The following is an 11921-nucleotide window of genomic DNA, read 5'->3' as shown; positions in this document are numbered from 1 at the left end:
CAAACAAACAAACAAATTGATGAAATGAGCTTTACATAAAAATGAAACATGTCATCATTACTCAGTATAGAACAAATACATTTCATTTTTATATCAGAAAACAGTATAATACATAAGAATGTTCTTCATTCTCCAGTGAGCAGCTCAGTAGGATAAAAATAACACACATTCCCAATCTCCCATCGACCCAAAATACCAGAAATTGTACATAATCTTCTCCATACGTCATCTCGATATTGCGCAACGGCATACTACGTGCTACGGTGATTGAGAAAACTCGTATTACTAAGAACTTTTTTAGCTGGAATTTGTGATAAGAACTTTGTAACAAAAGTAAGCTTGGTCGGTATGTATCGAGATTCGGCACTTACTTGTATATTATATAATAGAGTAAAATAGGCTATGTGGTTGTGTAACTGTGACGTAAAGAAACACTTTTTAGTTTTCTAGCAGAGAAATAAGCCCGAAACAGCGTAGATTGTTATTTAAACATAAAAAGGCTCAGTAGTGTACCTAATGTTTACTTTCATAATAATTAAGATTCATTTTACATGTAACGAATTCAAAGGTTCCATAGAAACTCAAGCTGAACTATTTGGGCAGTGTCATCTACACTGTATGCCGTCCGTTTCACGTGACACAAATCTATAGCAACTTTAGACTACGCAGCATATTGTAGCCTATTTTACACAGATAGTAGCATTACAAGCTGAGATAAATTGACTCTGTCTCCCATCTCATCTGATGTGGTGCACGTACTCTGTGCTTAGCACATGTTTATGATGGGAACGCCCTCATACACGTTACTATCCTCTACTTCTCAGAAGATGTGGTAGTTTTTGGTAGGCATGTCATGTCGGATTCACGTTAAAGTATTGAGCTCGATTTTTTGTTTGGTTCATCCTGGATCCATAAATTGAACGTTTCTGAATAAATTATGGTGGAAAAAATTCCACGAAGTGACACTGATATGTGTTTTTTTTTGGGACTTTTTACACAAAAAAGTATCGAATATTTTTCATTTCATTATTTTAATATAATATTATAAATTAAATAATTATTATTTTTTCTACAAACGCAAACATTTTTTGAGGCGCCACATATCGTTACTTTAGGAGTATTATGCAATTACATTTTTACTCTTTAGGTTATCATTTGAGAACTGTTTATTGCCTTATAATCTATGTTTATGAATTTTCGTTTTTTAAAAATTGTAGAAAATGAGATCAGAATGTTGAAACTAGTATCTGCTATATCAAGAAGTTGGGAGAATAACTAGGATTTAATGAAGACATTTACAGTTGTGTTCCTACTGAAGGTAAAACCAAAACAAATATCAAACTCTTCTAATAGTAATCTAAAATAAAGTTTAGGTCCACTGTTACGGAACAACAAGCTCTTCAGCCTAACCTATAGGATATCTATGGTTCAACCTTTGTTTGTGGAAGAAACACACACACACACAGCTTATTTTATAATGAATGTTCCAGGTTAAATTACGTCAAAAATTGACTTTCGGGGGTGTTGAAGTTTGGAATTCTTTGGATTAGAGAACGTTGCACAATTATTATTGTTATTTTTTTTTTTTACATATTCAGAGATGCTGAAGTTTGGAGTCCCTTGGATTAGCGAACGTTGAACATTGTTTGACATATTCAGAGATGCTGAAGTTTGGAATCCCTTGGATTAGCGAACGTTGAACATTTTTTGGCATATTCAGAGATGTCGAAGTTTGGCATCCTTTGGATTAGTGAACGTTGAATAATTCAGTTTTCTACATAATTTCTAGTTTTATGTATTACTAACAGAAGTTTCGAAATTCGACAAAACATATATAGTTGTGGCATTTCAATCCACGTTATAAAACTTAGGACTATCGTTTTTAACCGAACGAATAACAGTAGCCTGATTAGAACTACGCAGAGCTGATCTGACTGTGAGAAAAAATTGGCTCAGGTATTACATTATGATTGTAGAAAAGGGGCACGTGTAATTTCCTAAACTGATAAGTTCGAGTTTTTCAGGTGTTTGTTTTCTACATTATAATTGAAGGAAAAGACCACATGCAACTTGCTAAATTGATGATACTGTGTTTTTAGGTACGTTTGTTGTTATGATGGTAACGAATCTGTTCATATGTCATAAAAACTGATTTCGCTGTCGGTAACAAATTAATTCTAAAAATGTAGAAATGTTTAAACAATTGTTATAAAATACTCATTCTTATCCCATGACCTCTTTTAGCTTGAACTTGACCTCTTTGGGTTGTTAAGAGTTTTACAACAAAATCAGTTCAATCCAGTAAAATTACAGGTAATCTAATGTAAAGACCAGGGCGAGACATAGTTGAAGTTCAAACCATGTCTTAAGAATAGTTCTTGATAAATAAATTTATATACACGATCAGTGGTTATTCACATAAAATGCAGTGATTTCACACGTTTGTTTGTTTGTTATGTATTTTGCGCAAAGCTACACGAGGGTTATCTAGGCTAGCCGTCCCTAATTTAGTAGTGTAAGACTAGAGGAAAGGCAGCTAGTCATCACCACCCACCGCCAATTCTTAGGCTACTCTTTTATCAACGAATAGTGGGGTTGACCATCACATTATAACGCCTCCACGGCTGAAAGGGCGAGCATGTTTGGTGTGACAGGGATTCGAACCCGCGATCCACAGATTGTGAGTCGAGCACCCTAACCTCCTGGCCATGCCGGGCCGAATTGACACGCTTCTACGTATTTGATTAATATGGTAATTTAGACTTGACTTTAATATACTCATAAGTCTGAATAGTGACGCTTAAAAATCGAATAAAAGTGGGGAATTAAAAAGATATTGATGCCTTAGCAATAGGCACTTGAAACTACACTACAGATATCTGGAATAACCATAACCAACGTAATAAAATGGATAAGTGAAGAAATAGCCTGTGTACAGCAGAAATGCGCGTGTGTAAGTTCTGATTTGAAGCCTATTTACACTTTATTCTCCTATTTAAGGATTTCTTCACTTAAAAGAAGCCAACCAAAATATTATTGTGTTACTAAAGGACTTGCTCTTTAAGTGATTTATCAGTAACCTGATCGACATGCAATTAAAATCAAATGTTAAATAAATTTGAATATAACTACCAGGTCCAGTTAGGTTCTCCAAAAGACCACTAGCACACAACTAAAACGACAATAAGGCCAGTTTGTCTTCCCCGGAGAAAACGTTACCAGATAACCTTCCCGGGAGAAATGTTACCAGATAACCTTCCCGGGAGAAATGTTACCAGATAACCTTCCCGGGAGAAATGTTACCAGATTGTCCATCTGAAAACAAATGTCTACAAGACAATCTTCCTGAGAAAAACGTTATCAGATTGTCTTCCTGAGAGATATGTTATCAGGTAGTCTTCCTGCGAAAAACGTTTGCAAGACAGTTTTCCTGAGAAAAGTGCTATCAGATCGTCTTCCTGACAAAAAATGTCTACAAGACAATCTTCCTGAGAATAATGTTATTAGATTGTCTTCCTGAGAGAAGAGTTATCAGGTAATCTTCTTGAAAAAAAAGTGCTATCAGACCGTCTTCCTGCGAGAAAAACGTTTGCAAGACAGTTTTCCTGAGAAAAGTGCTATCAGATCGTCTTCCTGAGAAAAATGTTATTAGATTGTCTTCCTGAGAGAAGAGTTATCAGGTAATCTTCTTGAAAAAAGTGCTATCAGACCGTCTTCCTGCGAGAAAAACGTTATTAAATAGTCTTCCTGCGAGAAAAATGTTATTAAATAGTCTTCCTGGGAAAAACGGTATCAGATAGTCTTCCTGATAAGAACATTATAAAATTGTCTTCCTGAGAGAAAAATGTTTACGAGATAATTTTCTTGGAATAAAAACGTTACCGTACAATGAACTAAATAATTACTGTGGAAAAATCGACTAACTTAGATAAATCGTAGCAGAACACTAACTAATCAATTATAACAGACTGACTGTCTTGAAAAACTATTAGTACAACACCGTCATGGTTGAGTGGTTGGATCCTGGTTGACTTACAGTCTGTTTTTACACTTCCACGTATAAACTAGACTCCATTCCTCGAAATATCGCGTCATTTTGCTCTATACCTTTTACAAATCTAGCTGAATGTATATTTCTCTTAAAAAATGAAAGGTTTCATATCTACAACTGATCAAGTTTTAAAGGTATTTTACAAACCCGTTGTCGCTGTTCTATGGCGGGTATTTAAGTTCAAAGCCCGATACCTCTCCTCATTAAAGAGCTACATTAACTACAACCAATACTTACAATATATCAGTATAATAAAATGTTATGAGGGGGGGAAGATGTCAAACATGTACCAGATACCCCCCAAGGTCGCGACCGTAACACAGATGAAGACTCCGATTGATTTATTAGCTTACGATTATGTGCAAGACAGATACCTGATTATCACGTGACCATGGTTCTATACCCATCACGATGATTGCAGGGTAAGAGTAGCTAATTTACATGTATTTCCATACTCAGTAAATTACCCTCTGTACTTCCATTTAGCCCATTAGATCAGGTTAGTTAATATGTCATTAAATCATTTTAGTTCAGATTAGTGGTGTATATATATATATATAACATTAATGTTTTAATCCACAAATACCAAAAAGGATTGATTGCAAGCCAGAAAAATTGGTGCTCTCTTTAATAAATGATCAGACCAGGTCACTTTATCAGAAAAATGAAAACATTAATACTTTATTCGTCAAACTATCACACCGGCTTTGATATATCAATAAAACGTTAATATAACACCTACTTGACCAGTAGACCAGGCTTCTAACAACTGTATCATTAGACCAGGTTTGTTTTATCACAAAAAATAGCACATTATTAACTAAACTACCAGTCCACTTACTGTTATCAGAGAACATTAATACTTTACTTAGTAAACTAGACTAGATTTCTTTTATTGGGGAAAATAATATACTGATTCAATTAATAAACTATCAGACCAAGTCAGTTCTCTGAATTACTGGGGCGTAAACTGGTATCTAGTGATTAAAATACATTAACAATACCATTAATATTAATGAAGGTCGTAATTGATCTTAATTATAAGACTTTTACTTTTTATAAATTTAATCAAAGCAGATCAGTCTTTTGCAAACATTTTGCTTTGCTTTTGTGCATTGAAGTCATTTTGTCTTTGATTTTTTGTTTTTATCCTTATTTTAACTCCAGTCTTAGTTGATCTACACAGAGAAGTCAACTACAGAATGACGAGTGCCCTTGTTTACAATAGACACGTGTTTTAAAGTGTTTTATTAGGTTTGGTGAAGAAAGAGAAATACTGTTTAAGTCTATTGACACTTCAAGACATATTTGTACTTCGCATTGCATTTCCTATAAAACCGCCTGTATTGTAGGGTTCCCATGTTTAGTGTAGGTTTCTGTACTTGATACAAAGGTCTAGCGAACATGATGAACCCATGTTTGGTGTAGGTTTCTGTACTTCATATAAAGCTTTCACGAACAACAGGTTCCCATGTTTGGTGCAAATTTCTGTATTTAAAAACAAGGTCTAGCAAACAACAGGTTCTCATGTTTAGTGTATGTTTCTGTACTTAATAACAAGGTTTAATGAACAGCAAGTTTCCATCCTTGATACAGGTTTCTGTGTTTGGTAAAATCAAAGTAATTATTCACAGAAGCTCGCGTGTTAGTTCAAACTATTTGTTGGTTGTTCAATAAAAGTGTTTTTGTTTCTTAGTAAAACGTTTGTGTCCAGTTTCTTACAGTGGCGTATGCATACTTTAACCTTTAACGTTATACACATACGAAATAAATATCATGGTTCTTACACCTGCATGCATTTTGCCTTAAGACGTAGTTAGTTGAATAATCCACTGTAAATAAAACAATTCACAAAAAAAGTATGTCAATAAAAGAAAAGTTAAAAACGGTACAACCCGGGGAGGGGGGGGGGGGCTTGGACCTCATCAATACGCAACTTGTTTTTTTCATGTCTGGTCGAGTCTGACTTATTTCACACACATTTCGTATATATTCTTCCTGTTTTGCGGTATCAATAACTAGTATTTTGCATTAATAACTGGTCTTGTTACTAAACTTTCATTTAATAATAGTTTACCGTAGTACTACGGTGAGAAACATTTCACGTGCACCAAAAGTGTATTCGTATCTTTACTTTTGTTATGTAGCAACTAAAGATGTTTATTTGTTTGAATTTCGCGCAAAGCTATACGACGGCTATTTGCGCTAGCCGTCCCTTATTTAGCAGTGTAAGACTCGAGGGAAGGCAGCTAGTCATCACCACTCACCGCCAATACTTGGGTTACTCTTTTACCAACGAATAATGGGATTGGTCGTGCCATTATAACGCCCCCACAGCTGAAAGGGCGATCATGTTTGGTGAGCAACTAAAGAGGAATATGGTGGATCAACTTTGTAAGCTTTCGGTAACGCATTTTTTCTTTCCAAATTAAATCCTACCACATGTAGCTACGTCAAATTAAAACGACAAAATTAAATTAGTCGACCATTATCAGCATTAGTACAGAAGTGGTAAATTCATGGATGTATAAGTTGGCATATTTTTAAAACAAAATGTGAAAACAAAAGTTAAGTGAGAAATTCGTCAAAACATAAAAGAGGAAATAAAATTAAAATAGAACACTAAATAATTCCTCTCGTTGTTCGAATACTTATGGACATTTTGGGTCTTCATTTGTGTTGTTTAATAGTGCTGTAATGAAACTTTTGTTTGTTTCAATGTTGCATAATATCATTAGAAATGATACAGTCAATAAAAACATCAGCAAATAATATATAGCACAGGCGATACACCAAAAGACAGCCACGTGACTCACCAATACATACCAATGTTATCACCAAAAACATGAACAATGTTATTTGAGAGATGCACGTTCAAGAAAACACACACATATATATGTGTATGTGTGTGTGTGTGTGTGCTAGCCACATAATACTGTCATACAGCGATAACGTGCACTCTGCAACATAAATTGAAATATATATATTCACGGTCACGAACCAAGAAACTTTCCAAGAAGAAAGACATAAACATAATATCATTTTTGAGTCATATAAAACAATACATTTGTTAATGATAAAAAGAACGAACGATAAACCGAAGATATACAAGTAACAGAATGTGAATACCAAGATGTAAGAATTGTGACACCTACGAACGATGACATAGCAAGAAAGTACACAAGATGGCATAGTGAGAATATATCACATGTGACACAGATAAAACGTCGCACACCCAAAAACTAATAAGGTGATATAGCACAGCGACTGTATAGCAGTGCCGGCTTTAAACACTGCCAAGACCAGCAACTGCATAGCAGTGCCGGCTTTAAACACTGCCAAGACCAGCGACTGTATAGCAGTGCCTGCTTTAAACACTGCCAAGACCAGCGACTGTATAGCAGTGCCGGCTTTAAACACTGCCAAGACCAGCGACTGTATAGCAGTGCCGGCTTTAAACACTGCCATTACCAGCGACTGTATAGCAGTGCCGGTTTTAAACAATGCCAAGACCAGCGACTGTATAGCAGTGCCGGCTTTAAACACTGCCATGACCAGTTACTGTATAGCAGTGCCGGTTTTAAACACTGCCAAGACCAACGACTGTATAGGCCTTGCGTGGTTCCAACTAAATGTTTTTAGTTAGACTGAAATTTAATGTATTAAAGAACTGTGTGGTCTGATTACCCTGCTGCACAGGACCTCGTGCTTGCTTGGGGTGTCACTGGACATATGTACTTCTAAGAACTTATGAGTGAAAGCGAAGTATGTGTTATAGCATATCAACCACACCACATCTGCCATATTCAGTGCCGGCGAGGCCTTTCGCCCAATACCAGGGGTCATCAGGACGACTTGTACACGACAGACATAGTAGTGGTCTAGGCGCTATTTATATCATCAGCTCCATGAACAACAACTATTCTCGTGTAAACTAGATTAAGTTGAACTGTACTTGAGTAAGGAAGCACATTATGTTAATATAATGATAAGTTGACAAACAACGATACATAAAGATAACGAAGTGATTTATTCTGGGGAACGTATTATATGTTTCGGCAGAACACGACGTGATTATATACAAGGTAACACAAAGTGACATAACATGAACAACCGCAGGGGAATACGTCGTGATTATATTCAAAGAGATGACACACAGTAGCACAGCGTGGACCGCAAGGGAACAAACACGACGTAGTAATATACAAGATGACACAAAGTAGTGACACAAAAAACATCAAATACAGGATGAGATACACGTAAGCTATCATCGAGAAAACCTACAAAGTGACACAGGGTAGACATCTCCAAGATGTCACGCAAAAAAAAAAATGTGAAGTTGATTCCCGATAGCTGGGTTTAATGTTGCCCTTTTGTAATCTAGTATTATTCACTTCATTACTCATGTTTCATGCACATATAACATATCGCACGTTCAGCACTGTAATTAGCTTCTTACACCAGAGCAAATCGATTATTTAATTAATTGATTACAAAGGGTTGAAAATGAAATATTTTATATGACATCTTTTTTTTTTAAATCAGTATTCTATGAACAAAAGAAACTCAACATGTTTAATAAAGTAAAAATGTCCACAAGTTCAGTGCGATAAGTACCTTCAGTAATTACCTATGGTGTGATTAACTACTTTGTTATTATAAGTTTCTGATATATAAATGTAACCGTTATCTGTTCTTGTTACCCTGCTTTTAAATGAAACAATATTCTTTGAACAAAAGATTTCTGAAACAGCTATAGTCTCAGTTATTATACTTAATACAAAAATATCTTAGGCTTAACTATTCCGTTCGAAAACAACGTAATAGCATTGCATAATAAATAATCACGAACAACAAAGGCACCTAACTTTACAGGTGAAATAAGGTTGATTTTTAGACTAGAAGTCCGAGATAAACTCAGACTTATCAATGTTGAAAAAGTATAGTCACCATTAAGTAAATACATTCGAAGTTACTGAATCCGTACGTAGAATGAACAGAGAAAGACTGAGAGAGAGAGAGATGTAACAAAGTAAAGAAAATGATGTACTTACGTCAGCTCAGCAAGGTTCGTGTATGAAGAAGATTTGGTTAGCCTAGGACACGCTCTTCTACCTCGCACAGACACAGATGACGGACCGCATTTGGTCTGTATGATATACAGATTGTTTAGAAAGAAAATAAAAAATCAATTTAGTACAACTTCTCAGAATTGATTTAGCAATTTAAAACAAAACCGGTTTCGTAATGCTAACACTTATTTTCTGTATACTTTCACTACCTTTACGTAGTGTTCTAATTGGAGTTTGCAACTACGTTCCCAATATTGTCTACTCTTGTACTTTTTTATTTGTTTTTGCTCTATCGAGAGAAAAAGTATAGTTAAACTTCAGTCTTCAATGGCGAAAGCAAGGCCTGGGGTGGATTCTACCAGTACTTTTAGCGAAAGGGCCCTTAAGTAGAAACGATCGAATCGAATTTTCGATATCATGCCATGATTTCAGCTTCCTTTTGTATTGTCGCCATATTTGCTTTGGTTGTGTGTATAGGAAAAGGTGAACAGAATGAAATCATAAAACGTATTTAGGAAAAAACACACGCAATAACAGAATGTTAATCAAACCTAAGGTACTTTTCTATAGTACTGCACTCTAATACTTATCCACATCTACTATTTGTCAGTCTTCGGACAATGGTGTTGCAAAATTTTCCTGTGAAATAAACTAGACTTGTGAGAACGTTTGATTTTACTTTTTAGATTTTCCAAAGCTTAGTTAATTAGGTTAAGAACAAATTGTATTATATTTGCATTAGAAACTTTTCATTGAGTGCGGATATAAGTGGTTAAACAGTTAAACACAGAATATACATATTTCCTTAGAATTTGTGGCTGTACGAAAGGTTAGAATTAATACAGTTACAAAGCAATGTGAAAATGTGAAACACTATGTTGTAATATCCTAGTTATTGTACAGTACCCCTTAGTATGAGATTTATAACCAGAATAAATAACAATATCATGTAAAAATAATACATTTGTTGTACAAAATCGTGACTGCATAATAATAGAATCGTCATCAAAACGAGTTAAACCTATTTCATAACCTGTTAATTGTACACACTTCAGATCCCATGGTTACAGAATTATAATAAGAACAAATACCTTTATCATACAACAACCTGTCTGTTGTACAGACTTCAGATCCCATAGTTACAGAATTAAAATCAGAATAAATGATATCTATATATAAAAACCTGTTCAAATATAAAGGTTGAAAGTTATAGTAGCTTATATATACTTATTTGCCTTATGAAGGCTCATATCACAAAGGTACAGAACCGAAGCCCTTAACAAAAAGAAAGGGTTAAACGCAAGTGCAAACTTACCGATGCTTCAGGTCGTTTAAGGTACTGTATTAGAACCTCTTTGATCTGACGTTCTCGACATGACAAGCGTGGTTTCTCGGTCTAAAAAAATGTATCAGAAAGATACGAGACTCGTTTTTAGGCACTATTCAGGCATGTCATGATTTTTGTATTGATTTTTTATAGTGAGTGATAAACAATATCGTTAGACAAATTGTCTCAGTCCTAAATACCTTCTGTAATAGAGCTCAGTAAATATCTTCTGTAATAGAGATCAGTATACATCAACACAGTGTTTGATCTTGTTAAAGAACAGCTTAAAATGAGAAACACGATGGTTACATGCTCGCTAGATTCATGCACGCAGGACGCACGTGTAAGAAAAGAACAAATGTAGAGCTGATCCGCTGGTGCACAACAGTCAATAAAGTATATACCTGATCCAGGTATTCTAGCAGTTTCCGCGCATGTCCAAATTCAGAGAGATGTTGGATTGTGCGGTCGTGAAGATTTGTTGGTATTACGTTGGTTGGACGCTGAAACAGAAAATAAAAACGAATATTTAAAACGGATCATGCTATACTTTCAACGAAATTTCTAACACTGAAAAATATATAAGAAATAGTGACTCCTTTCCGTAAAAATTACATTAAGTACTATAGCGATGTTATTAATATTGAAAAGTTTTACTTACTACTTGAACTTTAGAGTTAGTCCTGTGTTACACTATAGAACTAACTGAAATGTGCATTTTCTAGCGAGAAGATTGTGTTATAATATATATAAATATAACTGATTTTTTGATAATGGGATTAATAAGTAAATTTGATAAGAACCAGAACACTATAATAATTCTATTTCAGTTGTTGATTTTAATTTTTAAACAGAAAATATCCATTGACAAGAAGAGAAAATTCCAACACTTTTTTTTACCAGGGATGTGAACCAAACTTGGTTTTGTATTATTTCTGTTAGAACAAACATAAAATCATGAATATACTATATCTTACCAACACCTCCAAACAACGCTGTTTAATTTTTGTTTCTAACCATTGAAACCATCTTAGGGTAGTTAAAGTAGGTAAAATCTGGTAAGAGCCAGTTTTAAATTGATTGATCGTTTCTCTGTCAAAACTCGGTTTTAGAAGTTTTACTACATGCATTACATGTGATACTTTTAGAAAAGTAAAACAGCGTGAAAAAAGTTGGCTATAATTATTTCTCTATCGGTGGTTAAGACCGTTAGCAGGTTGTTAATTATTTAGCTATTTCTTTGTGTGGATGTCATTAAGCGCTAGAAACATCTGCAAAAAATCAGTTCTAATAAGTTTACTCCTCTCTTTATGGATATTCTCTTATAACAGGAAAAACCGTTTCTAAAAGTAAGTTCTAATAAGTTTACTCCTCTCTTTATGGATATTCTCTTATAACAGGAAAAACCGCTTACTAAAAGTAAGTTCTAATAAGTTTACTCCTCTCTTTATGGATATTCTCTTATAACAGG

This window comes from Limulus polyphemus, unplaced genomic scaffold (assembly GCF_000517525.1).
Source record: "Limulus polyphemus unplaced genomic scaffold, Limulus_polyphemus-2.1.2 Scaffold290, whole genome shotgun sequence".
Taxonomy (NCBI): Eukaryota; Metazoa; Arthropoda; class Merostomata; order Xiphosura; family Limulidae; genus Limulus; species Limulus polyphemus.
This window is presented reverse-complemented; position numbering follows the sequence as displayed.